We start from the raw sequence: 15,053 nt of genomic DNA on the forward strand, positions 1-15,053 counted from the left end.
ATTTATTTATTTTGACATACTGCCATTCCCCTTAGGGATTTTAGCACGAAGGGCCTGAACATAAAAAAATTCGAATAAGTACACAATAGAGACACATACATCGCGATAAAGTACAGAATGAAACTAACAGAATCGGATCATTTAACATTTTCAGATGAAGGGAGGAATAAAACATTAGCGTAAAAAAAAGTTGTTGGAAGAAAATAAATGCAGCGCCTTGAATAATGGTTGACACATTGGCAACACAAGGAACACAACAATAAAAAAATACAATATTAAGAAACTACCCTACAATATGGCGAAGTAATTCAGGTAAGGGCAAATATATACACACTGAAAAACAGAAACATATTCAAGAATCAACAGAGTATTTTCCTTCTCCTGGATTCAGTACGAAATATTGATTAAAGAAAAAATATGATAACATTATACCTCGCTGGTACATGTACACTCAAACGCACAAATGAGAATCAACCAAGTGATTCCGCTTGCATAATACATAGTTCATTTTCGACAAGAGTTAGAAACTTCGCTAATTCGGTAGTGCTGGAAATACTCGGATCCAGTTTGTTCCATTCATTAGTGGCCATCGGAAAGAATGAGTACTTAAAGCAGTTTGTGTTGAAGTAGTATTCGTTAAGTCGCATTGGGTGTTTTTGGCGTATTGTTCTGGTTAGGTCAAACGTGAGATAGGCGGATACATCAATGTTTAGACGACCATGGATTAATTCATGCATAAATTTCGTACGTGCTAACCATGTTCTATTCATAAGAGTAAGCAAGCCAGCGTTTTTAATTAGTTCAGTCGGAGAATCTCTATGTCTGTACCTGTTTAGATGAACCTTATGGCTTTCCTTTGTATTCCTTTCAGTTTCGTGATTTGCTGTTTTGTGAATGGTGACCATATGATTTTACCGTGTTCAAGTAATGATCGCACCTATTGAATGTACCTATTGAATGTACAAAGCTATTGAATGTACAAAGCAATCGGTGATACTGACATGTACTGAAAGCAACGGTCTTCGAGGTTTCCATGACGTTTTGCTGCACTTATGATCTCTGGCAGACCTCTGTGCCTCCTTCCAATGTGCACCCGAATACTTCATAAGACGCGCATTTTTGTTACTTTCTCGTTGCAGTTGTTATATTCTCCTTGTAGATCATTGAATTCTTCAGTTTTATTGAAATGATTTCTTTTGAAACGAAAACATACGGGTGACGTAAGAAAACATCGGCTGCAGGCATAACACCTTTGTTATACTCTGTTGAATGCACAATATGCATAATTTATCGAAGGTGGGAAAGGTTGGACAATGCCTTGCGTTCAAAATAAGTATATAAGGCCGGGGTTCTCACTTGGGCATTTAAGAGCCGTATGGTACAAACCCGTTTTTGCAGATAACTTCAAAATGCATTTCACCCCATCTGTTCTTGTGCTTTATTTTTTTCTGGCTGCTTTCGTAATGTCGTAAGTATCGAAAGTTTAAATCAACTCCTCTTGCTTTCTTTTATGAAAATTGCTCATCAATTTGGAAAAATAACCTATGGCGCATGTTGTGATGTTTCTTGTGCAATGTATTCAACTTCCCATGTGCGATTATACTAGATGACTATGAAAGCTGAATGGAGAGGTGTTTTTTCGCTTAAATACGGTAATGCTACGCTTCACGCAGTAGGTGAGACGTTGCCTTCGAGCTCCCGGGTTACGTTAGCAAATGGAAGCACCTCAGAGAGTGCAAACTTGAGTAAATCAGAATATTTTCTACAAAATCGTCGAGTTACGAGGTGGCTACAGCACATCAACGCGCCCTTTGAAGTCTTAAGTTTTTCGGGACGTAGATGACCACTCCGATGACGCTACAAACCTCTTGAAAGCAATGACATGAACAATGTCTTTTGGGAGTGGAGAGGCTGATAAAAATGTTTAGCCACACCGAGGAATTAATGAAAACCTACGATGGGATAACACGCGCATAATAATAACTCTGCTATCAGGATAAGTTGTGTTACTAGAGTCACATATATCCCAGTGTGACACTGGCACAGCTCCTAAACAGACGTAAAAAAACAACTAAATCAGGCGGAAGTTTCCCAACATGGCACAGAATGGCTGAAGGCATAAAAAATATACACGAGAAGCATACATAATTAGATTTGAAAAAAAAAAAAGAAGTCCGGCATTACCATCGTATGGGAAGAGACAACAGAAAACGTGGTCCTTGGTTGCACGCTTTGCGAAGAACCCTAAAAATAGGTTTCGCAACGTATAACTCTTTCCCATTAAACGAATCAGTGTGGTGTTGCGGATGGCTGCCGAGAGAACCAAAACAAAGCCTTGCATTTCCGTTGTATCATCCGAAAAACTCACTCAGGTGAACCCAGCCAGCGGCTGAAATTCGCTACAAACACAGGTCACAACCACAGTGCGCTTACAAAAGCCACTCCTTCAAGTTGCCGCCAGTGCGAAGCTCTGCTATACCCGCCTTTCTGCCAGACAAACTTAAATTTCTCAAAACGCAGCTGTCGCACCATCAGCTACCCGCCGAACGATTCGTTCTCCGTCTAACTTACAAATGTATTCAGAGAAGGATAAACACTACACGTAGACCTAACAACTGCATTCTCCGACGCCCTGTTTACCTCTGTTTGCTTTCTCTGATGAGAGTGCAAAGAAACTGGGGAATGCAAAGGAAGGGTGGCAAGACGTGTTGACCGACTAAGTAAAAAAAAAATAGAAAGGGTACGTACGAAAACTTTTGCCTTATGTTTGTTTACTCCATGAACCGTGATCACTTGACGCTCACTTCCACACCCCTTTTTTAGAGATACAGTATAATCTGGCTTGGATGAAAACAGAATAAAGCCGTTGAATAAAGCGACTGTAAAAACGTTAGTTTCCTTCGGCTTGTACGCATTCGACCTAGTAAAATTAACGGCGGTTATCGCTTCGCAACTCCGCGGGACGCAGATGTTCAAGACATCAAGGGCCATTGGAATTAGTGGTGAGGGGAAGGGAAAACTTAGTTAAGATCAATAAAGTTTTTGAAAATCAAAGGCTACCGACTAGGCTTCCAGTTGAGAGTTTTCCTGTAGTATGCGTATGCGGTGACAAGAAAGCTGAGCAGATCCACCCTGTACCACTTAAGGAATTGGATCGCGTGAGACCCCTCATAATGCGATTATTCATCAGCGTACAAGAATCACGTTCCTTGAGTGGTGACTGAAAGTGGGCACGATTACGATTACAATGATGATTAATGGCAATTATAATAGTGTAGGCTCCATTGCGTACGTAGCTATATTGTAATGAACAAGCATCTGTGTGGAGCAATGCATATATCATGTGCAATAGTAAAACGTACTTATTGTAAACCGCCGACAACTACAGCGGAAATCAACAACTTGCCCTGCTCAAGTGCGAATTTCTCTGCAAGAATGAAGTAGGAAATTGTGAAACGAAATCCAAACCCCAAATTTTAATTCGAGTGCAAAACTGAAATTTCCAAGAGTGTTTGCTGACGCGCCAGTTCTCACAACTTATATACAAGAAAACAGCGTGAAAACAAGAAAAGTCGAGGCAGCCACACACCACAAACGCTTGTAATGTGTCGCGCTCTTCCTCGCCCTGTTGGCATTGCCGACTATGCTCTAGGAGGTTCAAGAGTTCAAGTAGGGCGTCCCCCCCAGTGCTCCTGAATAACCAATCGAAGTGGCCTAGCGTGCTAATTCCACGAATTACGTGGCCGAGCGTTCAATCTGAGTGAAAAAGGGCATCTTCGCATTGACATTGAGCTATGCAAAACGCCATTCACGCCTGGCGTGTTGCTTCTGAGCACATGCGCTTTTAGGGGCGAAGCCCCTGAGGGGATCGGCTTGGCGCGTCTCATGTCGTCGTCGTCGTAACCGAGGTCTTATGTAGTCACGGTACTAAAACGCCGGGACACTCGTCTACGCCTCGCTCTAGAACACTTCGTGCTGCAAAGAGTCGCGCTCCGTGTAGGTCCGGCTTCGCAAGTAATGGTCCGATGCCGGCAATGTTTCTTCCGGAGCGCTATCAAAAACTGTACTTAAACATGCGTTGAGATAGTGTTCGTGATTTTAAGTCTTTTATGATGATACAAAGGATACGCATACGCAAAATCTGGTGCAGACAAGCGTCAAAAGTCAACCGAGCGCAAATAAACAGCAGGGAAAGCGAGCCCGAGCGAAACTGACACACGCGCACACATGTACGCATGCGCGCACACGCACGCACATACAAAGATTCACGCATGCACAGACACAGACGCACACATTCATCTTCACAGCGCACAAATGACGGGGCAAAAGGGAAGGTATCACCTAGGGAAGGTATCACCTTGTATCACCTAGCCGGTTTTATACACACACAAGCACGCACACTCGCACGCACTCATACACACACACGCGCGCACACACACATGCAACCAAGCACGCACGCACACACACATGCACACACACACACACACACACACACGAACACACACAGACGCACGCACGATCACACACACATACACACACACACACGAACGCACGCACACGCACCTGCCCTCACACGCATACACACACGTATATATTAAGTTGTTTTAACCACGCTGCTAGTGTTCCGAACGTTATAGAACTTCCTCATCATCTGTACATCTGTACATTATCATCAGCACTAAGCCTTGGCTCCTGTCATCATCATCGCCATTACATCACCGCGTGGGGCTGTTCCTTCGCCCGAGCGCCTGAATAAAGGGTCGTACGTAACAACCGTTTTCTCTGAAATGATAAATATATATATATATATATATATATATATATATATATATATATATATATATATATATATATGTCTGAGTGTGTCGAAACTAAAGAAATAGCGGTTAGGCTACGGTTCTGGTTCAGGCGAAATCATTTCGTTCCGGTTCAGTTCCTGTTCGACAAAATCACGTACCACACCCGTTCGCGAACCAGTTTGGTGAGCTGAATTATTACTGAAATTAGAAAAAAAATTTAGTAGTTTAAACGGCAGTCAAAACAAATTAAAAACAGAAATTCAGAATGCGGCTGTTCCCCAAGGGCTGTGGCGCAATTGTGAAGCAAACTTTAAACAACTACGAGATATTGCAGAGAAGAGAGAAGAAACTTTAAAGAGCGAAAATAAATTGTGGGGTGGGTTCGTTGTCCGGTAGTCTATGGGCAGTCCTGGCTGTGTCCGCTCGATCAACCGAGATCATCTTTGACTTTATTAAACGGGCTCAAGAACTGAAACCCTTCCCGTTCCAGCGAGGTATATCGGGTAAATTTTAAACATTGAAAATGGATGTATGGATTTAAAATAAAAAAAAACGTAAAAAGGTAATTAAACAAGATAATTAAACAGAAAATGACTTAATGAAGAACAATGGTAAATACAAACGATCTAAAGGCTATTATCGCGTTATTTGCCGCTGCGATTGTTTCTGCGTGTGAGTGAAATTGTGACAAAATATTTCAGGGGTTAGTATTGTTGAATATTAGCGTTAACTAGTATTGTCATTTCTTCTACAATTTTTAATGTTTTTGTATGTTTTATTAGCTCCGGTTTCCTTCTTACGAGATAATTTCTATGAATATCAAGAAGTTCTTCTCTGTGTTTGTTTGTTAATGGGCAGTCCTGTAAATAGTGATCAAAACTGTCTGCTGGTAGGTTACATTTACATATGTTATTATTTGCAATGGCGAACCTATGAAAATCTACCGTGTCCACTGACAAACTGTGACGCGTAATAATTGGTGGGAAAGTGATCCGAAATTTTGTAAATATTCTTTATCCATTGGAATGTGTAGCTTTCATTTCCTTCTTGTTTCCACTGAAAATTCCAATGTTTTCTTAGGTTAATATTAAGCTGTTTTTTGATAAATTATAGTGAAATAGGCCAGTCAATTTTTTCACCATATTTTGCGGCTTTTTTAGCCATTTCGTCCGCTATTTAGTTACCGACATTGCCACTGTGACCTTTAATGCAAGTTAACGTTATTTTCACCTGTTTTGCTATTTTGCTTAGCATTTCTTTAATTCTAAATATATTTGGGTTCCGGTTATATGGATTGCTAATTGCTTTTAGGGTTGATAGGCTATCAGTATACAACTGTACGTTACCTTTGAAGCTAGTTTGGAGGTATTCAAGTGCCTTTAAAATCGCGATTCCTTCTGCCTCAAAGTTATTGCTGTACTGCGGAAGTTTGCATTGTTTGGTTTCTACTATTTTGCCGGATTTGTCTAGAATTATAAAAGCTGCTCCTATGTCGGTTTTATCTTGCGAGCCGTCTGTAAATACTACAAAATGTGTCTTGGAAATTGGTTGAGTAAGATAGGTAAAAGATATCTTATCTGCTGGATGCAGCTGCCATGTATCTACTTTGTTACTTATTTCGTCTCCCGTAAAAGCGCGGTTTTTCCAGATGAACATTTTTCCAGCGAAAAGTATGTTAAATGTTTCGATTTCTTTTTCGATCGTCAGATTAATTGGTGGGACATTAGCTATGATGTTTAACTCCGGATTGGATACTGTTTTAAATGCTTTGGTAACTTTAAGGAGGCTTGTTCTTTGAATACTTCTTAGTTTTTTTTTCTTATTAGTATCTGTTTGTTATACCAAATTGGAGCGGCGTAAACTATGATTCTTTCTATAGCTCTGATATAAATTTGTTGTAGGTATTTGCTGGTAAGCCCCCAGTTGTATGCTCTAAATTTTCCTGGGCTGTTTATTATTTGGTTTACTTTTTCATTTACATAGTTGATGTGAGGGATAGAACTGAGCTTGTTGTCTATATAGACGCCTAATATTTTAATTTCTTTGCATAATTTAAGATTTTTGTTTCCTAGTTAGATAATGGGAGGTCTTTTCATGTACTTGTCCCCTATTACAGTGAATTTTGATTTTGTTGTGTTAAATGTAAGTTCTTTGTCTATTCCCCAGTTTTCTACTATTTTGAGCGCTTCGGTTGCCTTTTGTTCGATATTATTTCTTGAATTGCCCCTTATTACTAAGGTTATGTCATCGGCAAAAGCCTGAATATATACATTGCTAGGAAATTTGCTGTTTAGGAGATCTAAAATAGTTATGTTCCAGAGTAATGGACTTAAAGGTGACCCCTGGGGAGAGCCTGACTTAAGATAGAGTTGAATTCTTGATTTCTCCATGTTATAGATAATTTTTCTATTTTTAAAAAAGTTATGAGTCGAAATGATCAGATTTTTTGGGCACCCTGATTTTTTTAGAAAGTTTAGAATGACAGATGATTTGATACAGCTAAATGCGTTCTTTATGTCTAAAGAAATGACAACACATACCGCTTTATCTAATCTTGCTTGATCAATTTTCTTTTTTTAATTCGTTTCAGGCGATGGTTGCATACGTGTTATGGGTAAATCCGAACTGTTTTGTACTATGGAGTTTTTTCTTGGTTAAGAAGTAACATATTCTGTCTTTAATTATTTTTCAAGTATTTTTCCTAGAATAGAGTTGACCGCTATGGGTCTATATTTGTTGGCTCCTTGGTTATCTCCTGATTTTGGTATTAGAATTATATTTGATTCCTTCCACCGTGATGGAATGTATCCTGTTTTGATACATGCATTGTAAAGTTCAAGAAAGAATAATTTTTGGTAATTATATAGACATTGTAAAAATGTGGCTCGTAGGCCATCTGGTCCAGGAGCTAAATTTCTGCGTAATTCAGAAATGACTGCGTTAATTTCATTTTCAGTAATAACAGCTTCATCGCTATCGCTTTCAAGAAGAAGAATTTCTTCTTCGTCACAAGCCTTGTCGACATCGTATAACTCTCTTAATATATGCTCAACTGTTTCTTCAGTTGATTTTGTTTTTCCTCAACTTTCTTTTTCTAAACTTGGAATGATGATTGGTTGGTTTACTGTTCCTCTGGCTAATTTATACGGTAATGTGAATGGATTTTTATGAACTTGTGAACAAAGTTGTTCCCAACTTTTTCTTTTTGCTGTGGCTGATTTATCATTGTAAGCTTTGTGTTCATTATAGTACTCGTGCTTAAATTGTTCCCTGATTTCTTCTCGCGATTTTTGATACCTCCTTCTTAGTGCTCTTACTCGCTTTCTCTCGATTTCAAGTTCAACTGTCCACCATGGTTTTGGTTGTGTGTGGGATGGTTTAACTTTTTTGCTATGTTTACTTACTAATTTCTCTATTTTATCATACAATGTGTTCACAGCATTTTCGATTTCTTCTGTTGTTTTAATCCCGTTTCTAGCGGTTTCGAACCAAGTGTCATTTTTTAAATGTTCTAGGACATGTTTCTCACCTTTCAGGGTGAGACGATACTTGGGTTTGTTAAAGATATCGTATAAAAGTAAACTAATAAATTTGTGGTCGCTGCTGTTGTATTAGTCGAGTACTTCCCAGTGAATAACTTCTGGTAATAACGCTTGACCTAAAATGGTTACGTCGATCCAACTCCTACCTATACTGTTTTCGAATGTCGGAGGTGAGTTAGGGCTATTTATAACAGAAAGGTCGTGCCTAAGGGAAAGTTCAAATAAATCGTCACCCCTTGTATTGGTTGTATCTCCTCCCCATACTATGTGTTTAGCATTGAAGTCACCCATTAGTACTACATGGTCTGTAGAAAAATCTTGAAAGAAGAGTTCTAATCGGTTTAACGTGTTTTCGAAATCGTCTCTGGGAGGGGCGTAGCAATTAATTATAATGAATTCCTTTTCTTCCCAGTTTACCTTCGGCGCAATAATGTTTGGTCGATTATGAGAGGGAATATTTTTACATCTGGAGAATGATTTACTAGAGCGACTTTCGGGTTATTTTTGTGCTAAGACTTGATGTCGGATGGGAAAACATATAACCTTTCCTTTAACATGATAAGGTTCCTGTATTGCTGAGATGTGATTGTGATTTTCGTTATGGTAGAAACTTAACGCCTCGTTCCCTTTGGCACACTTTGCCAAATTAACTTGGATGATGTGTACCGTGGCTGCGAGATTTTTCGCTGGTCCGAGTACTTCTTCGCCATAGTGTTATGTATGTGTGTGTTGTGAGTGTTGTAGTGTTGAGAGTGTGTTTGCGTTGACCTATACATAGCAACTCACAATTTTAGAGCGTCCAACTCAATCCACTTCACGGAACACTGAACTTAGCTAAATGTTCAATTACTTGCCGCTTGCGTTGTCGAAGCAGAGCTAGACAGTCGGTTCAATTCAATCGGAAGAGAATCGCCTCTTGTTCTTGTCAAACAAAACTGTCGAACAAGCAGAAAAGATGATCGCGGGGCGAATGGGACAGTGTGAGGTACCAGCCTGGCTTTCTGCACGTGTCATCTGCTTTATTACTGTTTCTGCTTCCAAAAAAAGGTCGAGGACTGCAGTATCTTGCCAAGTGATTGAGTGCGCACCTTAACAATTTTCCCGGACATATCTGTTGTTATTTGTATCCGTAAGAAAGGGAACTTGCCCACTGTACTTTCCTCAAAAACTGACCACGAAAGTCACTTCCTTCGCATTGATGACACGCTTGGTTGTGAAAGGCAGGGCAAAGAAAAGTGTTGAGCAATATCGACGTTTTGGTGCTTTTTTGTACCTATTCAGTTTTACTTATTGCGTAATATTTTAAAACAACGTGATTCGCCTTTTCTTTTTTGTTGCTTTCCGTGTAAACACAATTTTTAAAAAAACTGGCGCATTTGATGCCCTGTGCTATATCCCTGTTCCGAGGCGCACCTTATGTTGCCGGCCGGCATACCTATTTTAACCAGCTGGTGATATTAAACGTGGATCAAAATCTCGATACACGGACGTTCTCGATTTCCATCTACTTCAGGAAAACGGTCGTGGGGAAGGGAGATCGAGGCCACTTGTGGTCAGCAGTAAACGGCTTAACCACTGAGCACCTCCTACGCCCACACTAGACAAGTATAAACAATTTACAGGTGTCGGACCTTTTAACAAATTACGAAATGCAAAACGTTTGCACACATCAGGTGTGGGCTTTCGCTGTTGCGCAGGGGAGCACTCCTGCAGCCTGATTGCTCCAAAAAGTCGCAGCTAGGGAAGGGCAAAGTCGTTTTATATCCCCTGCAAGCTGCCGAGAAGGACATTTTATTTGGTCAGCTTGCACTAAGTTCGCGCTTTCAGCAGCAACAGACCGTGATACCTTGGTGCTCGTTCATTTCCCCTGTTGTTACATAGAGGGTGATAATGTTCAATTGTCTGGAGGGGAAAGTGTGCGAGCGGGTACGAAGTTCATGGTACGTGAAAGAAAAAAGGCCTGAATTCCATTGACTGTGCAGTATCAACAACGGAGGGTCGAACCGTTTGGGCACGAACTTATAACCGTTATTTCTTTTTTCGGTTCAGTTCCAGTTTGGGTTCAGCGTGCTCAAAAAACAACGGTTCGGGATCGGGTTCAGTTCAGGCAAAAATACCGATTCAGTTCCAGTTTTCCGTTCGGTTCGAGACCCTGATATATATATATATATATATATATATATATATATATATATATATATATATATATATATATATATATATATAGAATATCGGTATATAATCCAAAAAAATTACTTTCATGTATTCTACAAACAATACAAAATGGCGATGATGCGACAGAGATAGTTTCGCTGATAACTAACACCATTGTATGTTTCCACACTCATTCACGGGAATGTACACGCAATTGGTAGTGTTTTTACATCTTCGCCACTTAAAAAAGCTCCATTAAGGCATAGCAGGCTTTCGTTTTCTTGTGTACATTATCCCCAGGACCAACAGTTCCTGCAAAGATAGGGGTGTTCGAGATGGCAGACTAAGCTTGTCACTTAATTTTTTCGCTACGTCGCACACAGAGGGCACTCAAGTAGGACGTAATGCAAGTCTTCAGTTTGCTGTCCACAAGCACAGAATGTGTCATCAGCAAATCGAATACTGAGCAGAATTTGCAGGCTTTATTGTGACGCCGTGTTTCCATGCCTGTGCAGACTGTCAGCTAATGTGACGTGCCGCCAGCAAGAACCCACACCCCAGCCAGAAAATATGTGAGCTATTTCAAAGAAAACTGCTGAGGTCACTGTTTGAAAACTGGACTGGTGGTGCCGCAAATCCCTCTTTCCGAACAGCTTTTCTCTAAATAAAATATTTCTTCCTCTTATTCGTCCTGCTTTTACTGTTTCCCGCAAGGTTTTCCTGCTTCTAAGACCCAACTGGCGAACCGTCCGGGGGAACGATTTATAACTGTACTACACGGCAGATGACTACTTATCGCAAATGCTTCCGGTATAAAGAGAATGCGCCATACTATCCGGTCACAGTTGTAAACCACGCTGTAAGAAGTCGGGCATACGCCACAGCATCTAGCATCTTGGTGATTTTTGCATCCCGCAAATAACAAAGAATCTGTGGGTTTCCCGGTTCGTTTTCTGATCATCACGCTGTGTGTGATTACAATAAAAAAAACAACATAGTTCCTATAAAAAAAGCACCGTAATGCGCCAAAAATAACTTGCACACTCCTTGGGAAAATATCCAAGAAAAGAACCTCCCCTTGCGGAAATTTTTCAATACACCGAATGCTACCAAGTGGCACTGAGAGGAAAAAAATGCAGCGTTGTATCTGACAACTATAAAAACTGACCCCGTTTGTAGTTTAGAAATGCCCATTATTATGGAACGCTCAGGAATCACCGCTTAAGTTTAAAAATTATGATGTGAACAACTATGGCCGTTTGTCTACGCGGGTACCTCAGAACGCATCGAAGCAGCTTCCGCGGCCGGCAGCCGCCGCGGTTCTTTCACCGATGATTAGCGCCAGGGGCGACTCAGAGGCAGAAAAAAAAACTAGTGCCGTCACCGGCGGAAAGGCGCATTTGTTAGGCCGCACGTATACGTTTCAACGAGCGGTCGTGCTATCGGGATGCATGGTGTTCCACCACCAGCGAAAAGTTGACTCCCCGAGGGGTCACATCTGTGCGCCGCACTCTTCTGGTTGGCCGATATAGTAAAAGCTCCTGTGGACAAAGGGACCAGCCGCGGAGACCCCTCCCGATGCTTTCTTTAATCGAACACACTCCTGATGATGATACTGGGGCACGAGAGAAGGATGTCTACTTATTTCACATCCTCCATCCTCGCGCAGCAATGAATGAGTATCCTTTGTAGCCAAGAAATTGTTCAGTCCATGGAGAGTTGATTTTGAGTCCGTGCGAAGCAAGAGTCAAGCACATGGCGTCTTCCAACTCCATCTATGGTAATGGTATGTTGGTTTTCGTGGCCCTGTGAACCAAGCTGCTGCAGCCCCCACATGCAGTCTTTTGAGAAGACTAGTTGAACTCCTTTTGCTTGTCCGGTTTGCAGATATTTCTTTCCGCTTCCATACGTCATTGTTTTTCTTTGTAGCAGCCGGATGCACGTGGGAGGAATTCGCGTTGCGGCTCTCCTTATGGCGCACGATGCGGTTTGTAGTGTTCAATGCTGTTCCTGGAGGGAAAGAAGAAGAAGATCGATTTGGAAGGCTGGTTGCTGTAGCCGGTCTCCAAACTCTTCGTTTCTTTTGCCTGTGTTTACCCTTCTGGGTCACCTTCCTTCGCACTGTCTCCTCCTAGCATTGCCGCGATCCCCAGGAAGAGGACCCACCGCATCAAGCGGCTCGCTGGGACCAGTGAGCGGGCCCTCCGGCACGGCGGGGTGCAGCCATCACCTGCGCTCTATGCCGCCATCATGGAGAACCACGAGAGGAGCCTTCCGCACCAGTCTCCCTCTGCTGCACCATGTAACACACCTATAGACCCACAGAGCCCATCAGCCCCGAAAAAGCGCGCAGTAGATCAACCTCCAGCGGACACTGCAGACCCTGATGCCGACGTCGTTGAAATGGACCAGGTACCGTTCACGCCTGTCACTTACAAGAAGAAACGAACCGCCGGAATTCCGGTCGTGTTCCAACCGACAGTAGCTGGATGTACCCTGTGGAAAGTCAACCCAAATGTCTTGGCTGCGGACGTCGTTGCGGCGGCACAGGAGAAAGTCTTAACACATCGACTGAACAAGGACGGCAGTCTCACTGTAACCGTATCGTCTCTGACCGCCGTGAACCGCCTTCTCCAGATGTCTACTATCGCTGGCATGGCCGTGGATGTTCGGGTACCGCACTCTTACATGGCTACCTACGGGAAAATCGAAGGTGTTCCTCTGGAGTACACGGACGAGGATCTTGGAAACTACCTACGCGACCAAGGCGTGATATCCGCCCGAAGGCAAGTTTCCTACCGGCCTAATGACGACGGCGTCGTTACTGAATCTCGCCGAAAATCTGTGATTCTGGAGTTTAAATCAGGTTCACCCCTGCCGGAACGTATGTTCCTCGGCTTCTGCAGTTTCCCGGTGGCAGAATATATGGGGTCAGCAAGGCAATGCTTTAAATGCCAGCGACATGGTCATATCGCCAAAAACTGCAGAGGACCAGTACGTTGTAAAATATGCTCCGGTGCTCACTCCCACAAGGACTGCACCTCCCGGACCCAACCTCAGTGTGCGAATTGTGGAGGCCCACATCCCGCGTCGTATGGAGCTTGCCCGAAGAAAAAGGCTGCTACTCTCGCTCGCAGTGTCGAGCAAATCCAGGGCAAAACTACCAATCGACGTGAACCTCCGCCGAACCCACAGGTCGTTTTTACAACGGTGACTTCCTCATCGAAAGACGCACCGCTTCAAAGCCCACCACAGAACAAGTCATATTCGGGAGCACTCCAAGAACGGACACCGCCCAAATCTGCTCAACTGTCAGGTGCTACTAAGGACACGGCCTCGTCTTCACAGCGACGTCATGGGAAGAACCTCGATGAGACGGCACATCAATCCACACAGCCAGGTGTTGTGAGTCTTCTCATTCCCATGCTTTTTACGGCTCTCAAGGCTTTGCTGCACGCTAACCCGTCCGCTCAATCTCTCCCTGAAGTCGAGGCTATCTTGGCCTTGGAGCCCCTTGTGACGTCATCCTTCAAGGTGCTGCAGCGGGGTTTCGGAGTTCAGCACTGACGACCAAATTTCAAATCACGTCTCCAAAGGTGTCTTTAAACACTAACCTCAAGGACTGCACAATCTTCCAATGGAATGCCCGCGGCCTGCGCTCAAAACTTGCAGATTTCCGTCAACTTGTACAGACTTACCAGTTCCCATTCCTCGTAATCTCGGAATCCCGCGTTGAAGATCACTTTCGGCTAAGAAATTATTATTTCCTTCACTCGCACCGCCTGACGGGAGTAAGTCGGCTGTTTATTGGTTTTCGGAAAGATGTACAAGCAGCAGGCGTACCGGTCCAACCTCACGACACTGAGGAATATGTGTGTGCCACCACTATGATCGGGACTCAGCGATTTACATTTATTGCTTCCTACTTGAAACCAGGAGCTGCATTTGATGCCCGCAGGCTTGAAAATATAATTGCAGGTACAAGCCCACCTCACATCATATGCGGTGATTTCAACGCCCACAATGAAATATGGGGAAGTGCGCATACCAATTCTCGTGGAGCAAGGCTTGCTGATCTACTTACCAATCACGGTATCGAACCTCTCAATGACGGCAGCATCACCTGCATAAAAAATACAACTATCAGCAGCTGTATTGACCTTTCCTTCGTGTCAAACAACTTTATCCAAAAATTTACTTGGCGTACAGATTTGGAAACGAGAGGCAGTGATCACTTTCCGATTTTAATATCTTATCAAGATGCAGCTGTGGGTCGACGTCAAAGCTACGTCAAGCGCACAGATTGGGAAGCCTTCAAAAACCGCACTGACGTGGGAATAACCGCAGCCACTAACGACAACGACATAATACGAACTATGGTTATTTGTCTGACAGAGTCATCTATCGTAGTGAGGAAGCGCCTAGATATTAAGACCGATCCAGAATATGAAAGGCTACGTGCCTTCCGCAGACGCGCTGAGCGTAAGGCGCGACGCACCAAAAACTTAGAGGACTTGAGGCAGGCTCGCAAAGCGCAAAGACACGTGAGGCGTTATTT

The 15,053-nt window shown here is 42.8% G+C and overlaps 1 long non-coding RNA gene across 1 annotated transcript in view; it reads left to right on the plus strand.

Annotated features, from left to right (window-relative positions):
* Positions 1-1,340: 1,340 nt before the first annotated feature.
* Positions 1,341-15,053, plus strand: part of LOC144137738 (uncharacterized) — a 202,417-nt gene continuing 188,704 nt past the window's right edge. The window contains exon 1 of the long non-coding RNA XR_013315723.1: positions 1,341-1,468. This is a non-coding gene — a long non-coding RNA (uncharacterized LOC144137738). The remainder of the gene's footprint in view (positions 1,469-15,053) is intronic.

This window comes from Haemaphysalis longicornis, unplaced genomic scaffold (genome assembly GCF_048455015.1).
Source record: "Haemaphysalis longicornis isolate Haplotype H1 unplaced genomic scaffold, Haemaphysalis longicornis Haplotype H1 scaffold_49, whole genome shotgun sequence".
In the NCBI taxonomy this organism is placed as follows: Eukaryota; Metazoa; Arthropoda; class Arachnida; order Ixodida; family Ixodidae; genus Haemaphysalis; species Haemaphysalis longicornis.